We start from the raw sequence: 16,865 nt of genomic DNA on the forward strand, positions 1-16,865 counted from the left end.
TATATATATATATATATATATATATATATATATATATATGTATATTTATATGTATCATTATATATAAATTTATATATATATATATATTGGTATATAATTATATATATATATTTGTATATTCATATATATATATATTCATATATATATATATATATATTGATAGATATATATATATATATATATATTTGTTTGTATATTTATGTATATATATTTGTATGTCAATATATACATATATTTGTATACTGTTGTATGTATATATATATGTGTGTGTGTATATATATATATATATATATATATTTGTATTATGTATATATATATATTTATGTGCATGTATACGTATAAATATATCTATATATATATATATTTGTATGTTTATATATGTATATTTATATTTGTATATATATATATGTGTATGTTTGTGTATATATATATATATATATATATATATATATTTGTATTTTATATATATTTGTGTGTGTATATACATATATTTGTATATTGATATATATGTATGTATAGTTATATATATATATATATATATATATATGTATGTATATTCATTTTTTTATTTATTTATTTATGTGTTTCAGCCAAGTGGCTGCGGTCATGCTGGTGCACCAATATTCATATATATATATTTGTATATAGATATATATACTTATATATATAATATGTATTTTCCTTACTCACTTAGAATGGATGGTTTGATAGGAGGTAGCTCACTAGAAATCCGTCTCTGTCTTCAGTTGTCTGTTTTGGCATAGCTTTTATGGCTGGATGCCCTTCCTAACACCAACCACTCTAATAAGTATACTGGGTGGTCTTTATGTGACACCAGCATGGATGCTTTTTATGTTGCACCAGCACCAGGCCTGTCACCAAGTAGCTTTCAAGACTAGTCCTCTCAGTTGAGAGATGTATTGGAACCGTGAGAGGTCTCTGTGATGTAAGTGTGTGTGTGTAAGTATATATATTGAGCATTGAAAATATACAAATTGTACGTGTAACACTTCTCAGCTATGGGAACTAGAAGCTGCATAGTTTTGTTGAAATCCACAAAGACCTAATATTCTACGGTACTAATAATCCAGCTGTGCCAATGATAATTCACATCACTGGGGTGATAGGTATTTTTAAAAAACAGCTTTAGATTGAAGAAGACAACACGTGAGGTTGCAAGTACAGAACATATAGATTAGTTTTTTTTCACAGTTTATGGAAACAAAACCCCACTGTCCTAGTGCTAGTATCTAACTAAAGGACTTTCATCACATTATAAATGAGAGGCGTGTATTTAAAAATGTCCCTCCACAACTTGCCAGAAGTTCCTGTGCACCTACGGGGTGGGGGGGGGATATCAGAGTTGCAAGAGACTGCCTCAACCAAGATAGTATATATCTATATATGTCATCTGTGTGTTTGTTCACAAGAACAATGTTTATAAGTACAAAATAAAGTACTTGATGCTTGTGGAGGCAGTGTTTGTTATAACTTTTATTAAATTAGTTTTATATTTGATTCTGTTTTAATTCCAGTGAAATTGGATCAGAAACTTTATGTTGTGATTTGATTAGAATCAAAAAAATAAATTAACTCTATGAACCTCATCTAATAATAATAGGTGACATTACCAGACAGCCACTGGGTTGTTAAAGAAGAATTATATTAATTAGCCATCTATTGTCTAAGAGACAGACAAATATTAATAATACTAAGCAAATGGTGACTACTATCTTAGTTTATGTGTTTTAATGTGGTCTCGAGACTTCAACTGTCACAATTTTCATTGTAATTTTATCATCCTTATCACAATCCTTATAATTATTTATGTTCAATTAACATCATTATTATTAATATTTTTGTTCTTGATATTATTTTCTTTAACTGGGATAGGGGCTTTGCTTAATCTGGAGTAGCAAAATATTGTTATTGTTTTTAGCAGCTTTATAATTTTGGTTGTAGAATGGTTATAAGTATAATATAAATGGGGATGGGACCATGTCAATATAAAAAGCATTTGATTCTCCATTTACAGCTTTCAATTCACCACTTTGTATATACATATAAATGCTTATATATAGTGTTTATATATGTATACTGCACAAATTTGTATGTGTGTACACTACTCAGTTGTATAATTTGATATATCATGCAGATGTTGTATTGTAGTAGTATATTGGCATAACTGGTTAACAGCTCATCAATTAAGGTGGAGTGCACTGGGTTACTTCTGGTTTGTACAGTTGTGATTTTTTTTATTATCACCATTTTTTTATTGCATGAATGCCCAGGATGGGTGTCATACTACATAGCTGTCCCATTCCTCTCTACCTTTCCCCCCCTCTCTCTCTCTCTCTCTCCATTGTAATAACATAAACTGTTCATCTATAATCACCATATGTGATGGGTGGTTTCTGAGAATCGGAAGCTTTTTTTTTTTTTTTTCCATTCTTGGGACAGATTTCTGAATTTCCTGAAAAGAACAAAACAATAACTCCTACTGCTATCCAGAGAGGACAGCCACTAATCCTAGGAAAAGCATAAACGTTACAACACTTCCTTTCCCTGCTCTTTAAAAAGTCCATTCTTTTGACACATGTGTGTATAAGGATGAAGGAGTATGTAATGAAAGGTTCTGTTAATGCTGGTTATGTTTCATAACTTAATTTTTCCCTTCACAACCAACGTAAAGAAAGAGCTGGTAAGGTTAACTCCACAAGATTACTCAGCTTGCTAGACATAACAGCCACCTCACACCTACTGTCATACAAAAAAAAAAAAGCATTTGGTCAATATATTTCATTGCCTGGGAAATAAATAACTGCTTGGTCATGGCCGGAGTACCTTTGATTATAGGTGTGTTCAGTTACAACTAAGTTAAACAATCTCGTAGAATGAGTTGGGATTTCGTTGTTCTGTATCTAATTGTGTTTATCAATATTGAAAGTAGATCTATACTTTCTACATTTATATATATACATACATACATATATATATATATATATATATATATATATCTATATATATATATATATATACTCATATGCATAGACTGACTGGTGTGATGGTTGGTGACCGAGTTCGTTTAGTTACCATAGTAATTTAGTTACTCTCTCTCCCTTTATGTATGTGTGTGATATTAGAGTTGTAGTGGTGATGATGGTTACTGTCACAGCAGCTGATATACATAGTAACGATAGTTTATTATAATGCATTAATGAAGTAAAATGTATTGTCTCAGCAGGGATATATGGATAGCAAGACAGTATGTTAACGGTAGCTGATAATGTACACATTCACCCACATACTGTGCAACGTATGAGATGCATATTCATGCGTGTTACTTGTGTATGGAAATAAGTGTATGTGTATTTACTTATGAGTGTCTATGACCTGATTGTGCTGGAAGGAGATATATACAGTTATATGTGTGTGTGTGTGTGCGCTCCCCTCCTGCAACTTTATTTCCTCATGACTTTCTTAAAAATGCATATTTTATTATAACAAAATTTTTGTGAAGATGTTTTCGATTATATAGATTTATAATGTGTTGGGGAAAAAAAACCTCCTGACTTTCTCCATAATTTTGCTAAAAATACATAATCTTTGATGGAATTTTGCAAAGCAGCACATTTTCGAGAGCATACATTATGACTGTCAATAAAATTTAGGAAATTTTTTTTTTTTATTTGCAGGAGTTTTCTTTCATTCTCCACTACCACCAATTACTGTAACTTTAGCATTTTTCCTCCAGTTTTTTGTTTTGTTCAGATTTATGTTTGAAACATCAGCATTATATAATTCACACTATTGGAAACGTCTCTGCATACATATAAATACATTTTCATTTTATGTCTGCTTTCCATGCTGGCATGGGTTGGACAGTCATCACAAATCGAGTCATTTCTTATTGAGAGCTGCATCACCTGAAGGCTGGTGCTCGTATGTGTCATTTGTCTTGCTTTGTATACAGCTGGATGCCCTTCTTATACCAGCCAATTCATAGAGTTTATGGGACGCATTTTCTCTTGGTACTAACACTGCAGGTAGTATTATAAGTCCTCATTGAGACAGCGTTAAAAGGACTTCACAATCCTAGGTCCCTTAGCTCATTTGTCTACCATGAAGCAGTGTGTATTGTGCACTTTTCATGGCCCTAATACTGTTCACTCCAGTAGGAGTGTGGTAGGGTGCCTTGTACAGAGTCAAAGTTGGGTGTAATCAATAACTTACCATGTGTAAACCTAAATATATGTACATATATATGTATAAATATCGACATTAAATGTATATTTATCCTTGAATATATATATATGTGTATTAGTGTTTATCTCCCACACTGTTTGACAACCAGTACTGGTTTGTTTACATCCCCCAAAATAGCCATTCAGCAAAAGAGACCAATAGAATATGGACCGGACTTAAAAACTAATTAGTGGAATTCATTCTCGCTTAAATTTTTGTGACATAGTACCATTTTCAAGTCCTACATAACTATCTGAAGTCATTTAAATTTCATATAGCCATTATTTAATAACTTTATCAATACAAAGCCTTCACGACAGACATTTGTTTATTCACTAGTAGCAGACCACGTTAGTTGTGAATAAACATTCTTCCCCCAAACTGAATGTAATATTATTAAGATGCAAATGTTTAAAATAAAATCTAACGCTACATGCTCAACTCCTAACAACCCACTCTCTCTGAAGTACAAGTTAATAGGTAATACTTTCACTGCAGACAATAGTGTTTAGTATGGAAGAGAAGGTATAAAGATGCCTGGATCTTGTGGTTAGATGGTTTCAAATAGCATTAGATTTTCTTTCTTTATATTTGCATTATCATAATATCAAAGTTCAAGAGTTTTATATATGGAAGAGAGACATTAAATGATGATGATGATGATAGAGATAAGTGTGTGTGTGTGCATATGCATATTATTGATATATATAGTTGAATATATTGTATATATTATTGACATAAGTGTGTGTGTATGTGTATATATATATATATATATACACACATATTTTGATATATGTATATTGATGTGCATATTTATATATATATATACACACATATTTTGATATATGTATATTGATGTGCATATTTATATATATATATATATATAAATTGGTAGATAGAGACAGATGGATAGATAGATAAATTTATATATTCTGTCCCACTCATTGTTTTCATAATTTTGAATCGCATTGTTCAGTAGTAGATCCAACAAAAAGACCACAGGCCAGCTCCTTTTAGTGGCAAAAATATTCGGTTTCTTTTATATATGTATTTATGTGTGTGTGTGTATATATATATATATATATATATATATATATATATATATATATATAGCCAGAGGCTATACATAGAAAGAAGTGGCGATCAAGCAAATCTGGTTGGAAATAGATTCCTTGTAAAAAATGCAACAAAAAATCTTGATTAATCATGAAAAATGTGTAATATCATAAAAACTACAATGTAGGTCTTTCCAGTTTATGTTCACAAAAAAAAAAAAAAAAGGGTCAGTATACAATGTATTTGTGTACTCAAACGTATATCTTAGTATGTGTAAACTAATATATTTACTAATGAACCGCAACTAACCATAGGAAATATATGTTGGGAATTTATATATAAAGTATAATTTGTATACTGTCATGCATATGTGTTGGCTCTTGCCCTGTCAACAACTTGTCTGCTTGCTTTGCGCTTTTGAAGTCATGTGGAATAAGAGATCCCTTACTTAAAAAACAAGTAGGAGTTAATGACTGGAATGAGATCATAGTGTAAAACAAAGCCTCGTAACAGGTTTGTCTAACCCATCCTAGCATAGAAATTCATCAAACTAAACAAGTGGTAGCTTACATCCATCCATCCCTCTCTCTCTTTTTTTCTTTGCACATGCACACACATTTATACATTCACTTATTTTTTTAAGTCTTACATTATTCTCTTGGCCTGGTTTGCTGAAGTGCCAAAGTATGGACTCATAAATTAACACTGGTTGTCAAGCAGTATTGGGGCCCTGAAAATAAACACAAGGATGCATACACACACACACTCAAATGCATGTATGCATATGTGTGTGTGTAACATTTATTAATACATAAGCATTGCTCTATGTATTTTGCTTTGCCTATGCCTTTTCAGAAGATATATATATATATATATATATATATATATACAAACATGCTTACACATGTGCACTCACACACAAACAGAAGTTAAGAGTTAATGCTGAAACTATTTACTTCTGTCAGTCTTACACATGTTTCAGTGACTATTATGGATCCTAATTAGACTACCTTGAACAAGTTTATACATTATATATCCTCTCATCATCGAAGCAAAAGCGTGTAACTTTAACAATGTGCAGGTATATAAAATTACACCTTGCTTAAATTATTTCATTCTTTAATTTCTCATTATAATTTTCTCTTAAACATAAATCTGAATGACATAAGTAGATAATTTCAGCCAACTCCACTTGTTTTCTTTTCTTTGTATCCTCTGTGATCTTTGTAATTCTAGAGACCAGTAACAAAAGTGGGTGAATAATATGCAAGGATTCTTTTCACTGTATAAATATAGTCATGGAGTTCTAAATACTTTTTGTATGTTGTGCACCTTACTTCACTATGTAAAAAGTACACATAGATAGAGGCACTGTTGTGTGATAAGATACTCGCCCTAAGTGCATGGCACTGAGAGCAAGTGACTTCTGTTATAGCCTTGGGCTGACCAAAGCCTTGTGATGGCTTTGGTAGATGGAAATAGAAAGAAAGAAGCCTATTTTATACATACAGTAATCCCTTGCTATATCGTGTTCACCTATCTCAGTTTGTTATTTAAGCTTACGTCGATTCCTCCATGGTGTTGTTTTGTGTTTATAATAAAATAAATATATATAAATTATAGAAATAGTAGTAAAAGAATATACAGTACTGTTTTTACTTCACGGATTTTCACCTATCAAGGGGAGATTTGGAATGTAACACCTCGAGTTAGTCAAGCGATCACTGTGTGTGTGTGTGTATATGTGTGTGTATGTGTGTATGTGTATCACTGTGTGTCCTTGCGTCTATCCCCCACCATTGCTTGGTGGGTTTATGTTCCCATAACATACCAGTTCAGCAAAAGAAACTGATAGACTAAATACTAGCCTTAAAAATACTGGGTTTGACTCATTCTACTAAAATTCTTCAGCCCGGTGCCTTGGTGTGGCTGCAGTTTAATGACTGAAACAAAAAAATGTATACGTGTGTCTAATGGCCGAGTTGAGCAATATACATACATGCATATATATATATATATATATATATATATATATATATGCAGACAGTTTGATAGATAGATAGATAGATATACACACACTCACACTACTACTACTTATATTATGATATACAGACTGAATGTAAATATTAGATCTCTGTAATGTAATGTTATAAAGTGTTCCCTTGATGATCTGCTGCACCTAGAACATCAAATGCAGAGTTCCAAACAACTTCTATGATGAGATATATATAGGAACTAATGATGTGTGTGTGTGTGTGTGTGTTTCATCTATGCAGACGTGCACACTGTTTGCTTGTATCGTTTAGATGGAATTCGTAGAGGCAAATTTTCTAAGGCCATATACTCTTACTATTGCTACCTCTCACCTGTTTAGGTAATATTTCCTCATGGTCAAGACATATCTTTATGGAAGATTGAAAATGAATGACTCTGCTTATATGACAGTAACACACTACTATTTTGCTTTGTCAAGACAAGCAGACACTAACACACTCTCCCACTCGACAGGCTTCTTTCAGTTTCCATCTACCACCGGTACCTACTAGGCTTTGGGTAGCCTACAGCTTTTGTCAAAGACACTCGCTCAAGGTAACATGCAGTGGAACTGAACCCAAGACTGCATGAATGGGAAGCAAAGTTCATTATAACATAGCTGTGTCTGCAACCACACACACACTTGTGTTCTACGTTGAATGGTTCAATAAGATCCAACGAATTGAGGTTCTGTATTGTGCTCTAGTATCAGCTTCTGCAGCCAGAAGCCTTTCCTAACGTCAACCACTTTGCAGAGTATGCCGTTTTTTTTGGGTTTTTTTTCTTGCTCCGAGCACTGCAGATTGGAAGAAGTGCCAAATGTGGGCCCCGTAACTGAAGGAGAATAGAAGAGGGCATGGTATTTTAGTGAGTTGATGAGGAAGCGTCAAATAACATGAGTATAATAGAGAGGGTGGTAGTTGAGAGTAACAGAGTAAACACTATTGGTGGGGGTGGGGTGAGAGTTAGTGAGAAGGGCGGGGGCTCAGTGGCATTGTTTATAAGCTGAGTTGTAAGAGGTTGGGTCCAGGGCTAGCCAACATTATAAAGCGAATATGGACGGGAGATGTGAGTGAAATGGGAACGAGAGAGGGAGAAATAGATGAGTGTGACATGAAATCAGGAGAGACGTTAACGGAAAGGGGTTGGGTCCGATGGAGAGAAATGAGAGGAAGGCGTTTCGGATACAGAATAACCGGGGAAGAGGACAGTGACAGAAAATGAAGTGGAGGATCCGGGAGCAATAAATGTGTGTGTGTGTGTGTGCGCATGTACACTTTTTTTTAAATGTGTTATCTTTATATATTTGTGCTTAAAAGTGCATGTATATATATGTATATACATACATGTACAGATGTATGTATATTTGTGTGTCTATATACACCTATATAATCACACCCATGTATGCATGCTTATATGTATATGTGTGCGCGTGCACATGTGCATATGCTTGTGTATCCCGTGTTAATGTGGATGAAATGAGAAGTGCAACCTAGTGCATCCCATCTTTGTTATTTGTTCTTGTATTTGTTAGTATATCATCGCAGTCGATATCGGTTTGAATGAAGAGTTCCCTGTTTATGCCGGCCACAGTATTTGCTTAGGTCTATTCTGGCTCCGTTTAAACACGCACATATGCACTTTAAACATTAGCTACAGAACATAAACAGATGTAAATTTTCCAATTTTACGCGTGAATTAAAAAAAAAAAAAATTAATTAGTCTCGTGAATCTGTCCGAAGTCCCTCTCGATCTGTTATCTCCCGTCGTTGACACCATTGTTGATGATGATGATGATAGTGGTAATAGTAAACAAGAAGTCATCTGTTGTTCAGCTTGATATTCTACTGGATAAACGGACCACGATAAGACCTCTCCGTGTTGTCGCTCGACCAGCTACGAAATACATAATCGAATCTCTTTCAAATCACATCAGGATGTTTTAGAGAAGTACACATTCCATAATGCAAATTACGCATTCTGTTATATGGACCCGATTTCTTTTCACACAGGAAATGGATAGAATGGCCTCAGGTCTGATGCATGAGGAAGGGCTTATCTAAGGGTAAGCAATGAGATGTTTCGTGTATACTTGTATTCGTATACTTTGCTGTTTACGATGATAATGAATTCCCTTTTTTAAATACCATGTATTCTTCTCAAGTCGGTCGAGCTGCACTTATATGGTTATCGTGTTAAATAGCCTTCGAATTTAGAAATTGTTTTGGTTGTCAAGGTATTTCTCTCTCTCTCTCTCTCTCGGTACACACCAGTAACAGCTGACAAGAGTAGTAGTGGTGATAACTGTTGTAATCGTTATCGTAGAGGTGGCAGTGGAGGTAGGTGGTATATGTGTATCGGTAGTGCCACTCGGCTGCATCTCCAATCTTCCGACGAACGCGTAAAGCATGTGCCATTGCTCGCGTGTGTGTGCTGTCCATTCACTTTTCCGTCCTAACTAGCAAGTCAGCTGTGTCCCAAACGTACTAAACACAAATAAAGCAAGCAGACCAAAAGCCAACTAAACCAGCCAGCAAGTACTCTTGTACTATTTACATTTTGTTGTTTGCTGCTGTAACTGCTGCCGCCGCCGCTGCTGCTGCTGTTGTTGCAGCTGCTGCTATTACTGTAGCTGCTGCTGTTACTATAGCTGCTGCTGCTGTTTCTACCGCTTTCACTGCTGCTGCTGCTTCTTTCATTGGATCCGAGCCGCACAGCTTCACAGGACAGGGCTCTTTCACTTTGACGTTTTTTTTTTATAGTTATAATTACATACATATGTATGTACCTACACACACAAAAGAGTATGTATATATGTGTATATAAGATATGTATATATAGTAGAGAAAGAAAGCGGAAAGAGATCTCTTATTGAAATGAAAAAACGGAAAAAAAAAACTGCTTTCTGTGAGGGTTATTGAATAGTTTTTCATTGCAAGAGCGATTTAAGTCTGCTGCTACTGCAAACCGAGCGAGTGAGTGGCATCATTTCTTTTCCATTTTTTAAAATTGTTAATATCGTTGTTTATTGTCTTTTTTTCATGTTATCGTTCGGGCTTGAATTTTTGTTTTTAATTCTGCTTCTTTCTACCTCGATTTTGTGCTTCTTATCATCGCCTTTCATAAAAACCAATCCGTCCTACTACACAGATATATGTAATCGTGCCCTCTGCTTATCTATGTAATGATACCGAAACATACAATATTCCTTGATGTTCACACATGTAAAATGTGTTTATATACTATACATGAAAAAGAACGCATTTCGAAAACAGACAATATTTACATTTTGTTACCACCTCACATCTTTCTTATCAGGTTTGTTTTTGAACACGATGGTTTCAGGTGTGTGTGTGTTGCCACATGGAATATAGAACCATTATGCCGAATGCATTATATATATCAGTATATATCTACGTTGATGACAATCAAAACTGTATAGGATTCACCTAGTTTATATTTCCTGCTAATCCGTCGATGTGACTGCATGTATGTGTGTATATGAGCACATAAATATGCTGATACGGACCGAGCTAAAACCACAACCTGGATAATAATCGGTTTATACCTTCACTCTTACACGCACCTTCGCAAAGCGAAAGGAGGAAAAAAATGTGACTACAAGATCTCGTTGACTTTTTTTTTTTTTACGATGGCTTGGTTTTTATTTTATTATAATTTTACTCAAACACTTGAAAGGCGGTAGGTATATCGTGCCCGAAAACGAACTTTTACTCTCGTGTTTAAAAAATTTCCATCTGTATTATGTTGCAATTTTATACTTTGTTTATTTGGCCATCGGTGTTGTTGAGTAAACCTTGGTCGGCTATTTTTCAGCAGACTTATTAAATTAAGGCTCAGGGGACGATCGGATATGTGTAAGATATCTTGTGTTAAAAATCATATGTTGTCTTGATAAACAAAACTAAAAAAATATTCTATCCTGTCAACCAGTTAGTATTTAACCTTTTGTGGTTGATGAATTTGGATAACACAGCTGACTTGGGTGTTTTAGATGAAGAGTTTGTGTGTAATATGTTGAGATATTGCTGTTTACTGAAAGTTTCCTGTGTGCGTGTGTGAACATATATGTTTATATATTCTGGATTTAAACTGTTGGTAGTACTTTAACATTTAACTGGGTCAGCAGTTCCGTGGCTCTCGGTGTGTACATAAACGCACATTATTTTCATCAGAATTTTGTGACATACGATATCTCTGTTGGTAAAAAATCAGTTTAAATAGATTTTAAAATAGGTGTTGGTTGATGTTGGTCTGTTTTGATGAGGTGCATCTGGTCGTGACCATTAGGTTTATTCTGTCCAATGTGCAACCCTATATTTTTTTTTTATTTTTCTTCTTTAGATGCTAAGGTGAATTTCAATGAAATTTCAATGCTATGTCTGGTAATTTGAACAAAGACGTAGAGTTTCTTTCGTCATCAGGCATTATGAAAACATTTGTCTAGTCATCCGTGTGTGTGTGTTAACTCTGCAGCACTCCCTCTCAAATTTTATATATTGATTGTACTTTTGAGTGAAAAAACATTTTCGAAGTAGAAACGAATGATTTTGATTTTTTTTTTTGTCAACATTTGGAAATAATTTGTTCTTTGCATTTACTTTATTTTTTCTTTCTTAATTTAATTACTTATAATTCGCTGGTCCCATTCCCTGTTTTTAGTGAAACTCTTTTTTTCTTTCTTTCATTCACCAGTATTATAAATTTGTTGCCAGAGTTTATTGATAGTGGTGGTGGTGATGTTGTTTATTTCCTATTATTTTTGTCCCTTATATAAATAAATAGCAAAGTCAACAGAACTAATTGATATTTCGTTGTGGGAAATACGGCGTAAGAAAGGGTGGAGAGAGTGACTACTACCTTGCAGGTATCTTAATTTCTTGTTATCGGCAGATGACTTAATCGGATTAGCGTGTCGGCTTGCAAAAAAAAAGAGAAGAATTACAATAATAATAGTAATCATGATTTCTTGGGGTGGGGGGTAATTATTATAGTTAGGGAAAGTACAAAAGCGGAATACAAATAACAACAAACTAGAAACTGAGATATTCGCATCAATAACAATAAAGTCAAATGTGACATATACCAAAATCCATATACACCAACATTGTAACAAGATAGGATCCATAAAATAGAAGGCAATAGGATATCACAGGGGATATTCTAATTAACCTACACACTACCCTGGTATACTCTAGTACACGAAAGTCTTCGTTCAGTTCTTGACATCAGCCTACAGTCGCATACACTAAGCCCTTTTAACCACTTGAATTTCACCGTTCACACCTACACCTTCCTCTTGTAATTGTTTCTAGCGTAAGGTACAATGCCTGAAATTTGAGGGAGTGGTGGCATAGATAATCGATTACGTCGACGCCAGTACATGAATAATAACTTTTGTCTTATGGACACCCCGAATAGATGAAAGAAAGGCACACTTTGACCTCGGTGAAATTTTAACTCAGAACGATGGAACACCTACCACAAGGCATTTTTTTTCTGTCGCTCTGACAATTCTGAACAATAACTTTGATTTTGTCAATTTGAAAATGTAAATATGAGCTTCTCTGACGAGTGCATTATGTTATACAATCTGTGGGTGTTGTCCGGTACTTCAAGATGAGATGTATTGAAAATAACTATTTCTGTTGTTGCACCATCACATCACATGCTTTGTTATACAGTAAGCTCTGTATTATATGTGTACGATTGTAAATTTGGTTGTTGTTGTTCAGCCCCAGGTCATCTCTGGCCGAGCAAACTATGACCTTCACATTTTTTTCCTGCATACTACGTCCTTTTTTAAGTAAGACGGTAGGGTGCGGTTTGAAGAAGATTCGACTATTGTTTCTAACATGTCGAACGACCAGATAGATGTTCTATCGTCGGCCTGTTTTGATCCACTTGATAACCAACTAAATAAAGTGTGGTTACCATTGAAAGATGACAACAATGCGCACATGTTTCTTTATCTGCTTATTTCATAGTAACCAACTCTTGTACCGTCTCTTTACTGCTGCTACACATTGACAAAGCGTTATAATTCTGTCACAATGAATAGACCGCAGTTTCGCTTATGCATCAAGAATTACACAGTTGTTTCCCCTGGTTGAGCAGCGACTGCATATAAGTTGCTTTTAAACTTGGGACTAATAATTGTTCCATTTGAGGAGTATTTCAAATTACATTCCAAGTCACATGTGAGTGTTTAATTAATATACTGAGTATAATATTAAATTAGTTCTCTTTTTTCTTTTCTTCTTTTGTTTATTATATTGTGGGTTTTCAATCTATTGATGTACGTATATTATACGTGATTTTTGCGTATGACAAAGATGATGAAAAGTGCGTGCTTTTATATCCTGAAATATTTTGTATATTTCTGAACTTAGCACAAATCTAGCATCTTTTGGGAAAGATTTGTACATAATATAATGTATTAAGCATGCATATACTGACTGGTTATGCATGCATATTATTGTTTGTATAACTTAAGAACTCACTAGTAGCTGGTTCTTCAGCTATATACTAAGACTGATCCACAAGAAGCCACGTTAACCGTTCGACTTTGTAGAAATATAGTTAAATCCCCTTAAATTACATCTTATTATTTTAAAAATTACATCTTATTATTTTAAAAGAGAAAAAGTTACATTGGCTGATATAGTTTTGGTGTACAAACTGTTAAGTTAGTTTCTTCTCTGAATATAGATTTGCCCACTGAAGTTAAGACTGGACTAGTTAAAGATGTGTTTGTCATGTGAACTGACCATGAACGATGCACATAGAAAATTCATTTATACTTTATGACTTTTACTCAAACTTTTAGACTGAAACACCGTAGGCCTTTTAAATCAAAATTGAACTGTCTGCTTTGATGTGTGAGTGTGTATTTGAAAACATGTATGTGTATTTTGTTGGTATTTACCTCCCAAGTTTGACCTGGTCAAGCATTTTATCATCAGAAGTTCAATTGTGATTCACCAGTCATATTCCTATCTGTAGAGAGCTTATGAATGCATTATAGGAAGTAAAATAGTAGGGACTAATTTTGAGAACATTTGACCGCTATCTGTGGCATGTTAAACGGACCACATTGAAAATCATGGATGTGTGTATGTGTTGTATATATGTACCTGTGTATATAGGTGTGTATGCACATGCATGTATCTATAAAACACATTTTTTTTTTCCATGTTGGCTTGAGTTAAAGACTTACTTGTAGCAGTATTTTAGGGCTGGATGCTTTTTCTGTTGGCAATTCCAACCTGCCTTTCAAGTAAGGTATTCTTCCACAGATTTTAGGATATGCTGAGCTAGGGAATGTAAAAATTACACCACCATTTTTCTCGGACTGTATCCTATGAAAACACAGGATGTCAACATTCACACAATGATGGACTATAACCATGAAGCTGCTAATGATTTCAGAAAGTCTGAATTACACATCAGATAGTGAAATAAAATATCCATAAACGTAAAAATTTTAGGGGCTTTGTATGGTAGAGGATCCAGAATTGATCTCACTCGCACTACCTATGATTACACTTTCAAATGCTTGTTTTGTTAATCATAAGAAATTACATGTTGAGTGACTGGTAGAAAGCATTTATGTGCATGTAGCTAAGTTAGCTCCACCCAAGTACTGGTAACCTTTGTGTCCAAAAATGTGTATGTTTGCTGTCATTCTGAGTATCTATTTTAGGCAAATAAAGAAGGATGCAACCACTGTTACTTTCCCAAGTTGCATCATGCTTTTAAAAGTCACTTTTGTGTGTATTTAGATATATGTATGTGTGTGTGTGTGTATATATATATATATATATATATATATATATATATATATATATATATATATACATACATACATACATATATGTATATATCATCTACTGTTTTGTACTTGGATTGGATCAAATAGAATTTGTTGAGACAGCTTTTCTGTAGTTTGATGCTTTCCAGTTGTCAGCCCTCACTTGCTTCCAAAAATAGAAATATTCCTCCATGGTTGGTCTTGTTTTTCCAAAGATTGGAGAAAAAGTATGATGATGACATTCTTTTGCAACTAATGCATGATGTGAAGGCAAAAGACACTAAACACTGTAAACATATAATATGGCTGGTCTCTTTCTTTTTCCATCTTCCAAATCCACTTGTTCACAGGGCTTTGGTTGGGTGAAACTTGTAAAAGAGACTTGCCTAAGGTGCTACACAGTGGGACCAAACTTGATGCCAAGTTGCTGGGAAGGAAACTTCTTAATCATGCCTACATGCTTTCTCCACCATGTGTTTTACTTCTATAACTTCACAGTGTGGTTATTTGTTTGTCTCTTCTCTCTCTTAATGTTTTTCCCATTTCAGCTTTGTTTTTTATTTATTATATCACCATCATCATTTTAAGGATCTATGCTATCTTGGGTTAGATGGAAATCATTGAGGCATATTTTCCATGATCAGTTACCTTTCCTGTCACCAAGCCTCACCTGTTTTCAAGTAACCCATTTCCTTTTTCCCATGAGTATGCTGTAAATGGAAGACACTCCTTGTATGTAGGTGATGTTTGTTTGCAACTATCCTGCAATATCAAGACAAGAGGACACCAACACAGGCACACAGGAGCTTCCTTGAGAGTTTTTACTTACCAAATCAATTCTCAAGGACCCCAATTACTTGGTTTGCAATTTGGTGCTAGTGTCTGGCTTTTTGGTCAAGTATATTGTATCATAGCTCTGGACTAACCAAAGTCTTGTGAGTAGATACCTTGGTAGAAAGAAACTGTATCAAAACCCATCGTATATATGTTCATGTATATGTCTTTGTGAAACATTGAAACTGTTTGGATAGTAGTGTTTCTTAATACTTCCCATAATACATACCCAGGATAACAAATCACACTGTTTATAAGAAGTATTCATTTTTTTCTACTCTAGGCACAAGCCCCAAAATTTTGGGGGAGAAGGGGCAGTCGATTAGATTGCCTCCAGTACGCAACTGGTACTTAATTTTTTCGACCCCGAAAGGATGAAAGGCAAAGTTCGCCAAAGTTGACTTTACCTTACATCCTTTCGGGGTTGATAAATTAAGTACCAGTTGCATATTGGGGTCGATCTAATTGACTGCCCCCTCTCCCCTAAAATTTCAGGGCTTGTGCCTAGAGTAGAAAAGAATACTTCCCATAAACAGTGTGATTTGTTATTTTGGGTATGTATTGTTTGAGAGAAGAAAATATACCTGACATGGAAAACCAAGGCTGGCTATAGGATGGGCCTCACACCAAGGATTATTACCTCAGTAAGGCTCATTCAGCCTAAGCTAGCTTAAAAAGAAGGCACTTGTGTACGTAACTGTGTGTATGAGTTGAGACAAGGCCATGCAATTTGGCACTTTGCTATATAAACACACAACACTGGGCTGAGTCCATTGTGAAACCTCTTTGGCAAGTGTGTGTTACCATAGCTTCATGTTGCCCCAAGATTTGTAAATGGAATTCTGACTCTAGCCCAGGATTA

The 16,865-nt window shown here is 34.4% G+C and overlaps 1 protein-coding gene across 8 annotated transcripts in view; it reads left to right on the forward strand.

Moving 5' to 3' along the window:
• LOC106881299 (uncharacterized) overlaps positions 1–16,865 on the forward strand; it is a 338,650-nt gene that overhangs the window by 193,239 nt on the left and 128,546 nt on the right. Inside the window, exon 1 of one of the 8 annotated variants that reach the window (XM_014931632.2) lies at positions 9,688–10,310. The exons of 6 other annotated variants lie outside the window; for them this stretch is intronic. The gene's annotated coding sequence lies outside the window, so the exon portion shown is untranslated. Of the gene's footprint in view, positions 1–9,687; positions 10,311–12,670; positions 13,557–16,865 lie in introns of those variants that run through there. One more of the 8 variants, XM_052971138.1, reaches the window with a different exon arrangement.

Source organism: Octopus bimaculoides, chromosome 10, assembly GCF_001194135.2.
Source record: "Octopus bimaculoides isolate UCB-OBI-ISO-001 chromosome 10, ASM119413v2, whole genome shotgun sequence".
In the NCBI taxonomy this organism is placed as follows: domain Eukaryota; kingdom Metazoa; phylum Mollusca; class Cephalopoda; order Octopoda; family Octopodidae; genus Octopus; species Octopus bimaculoides.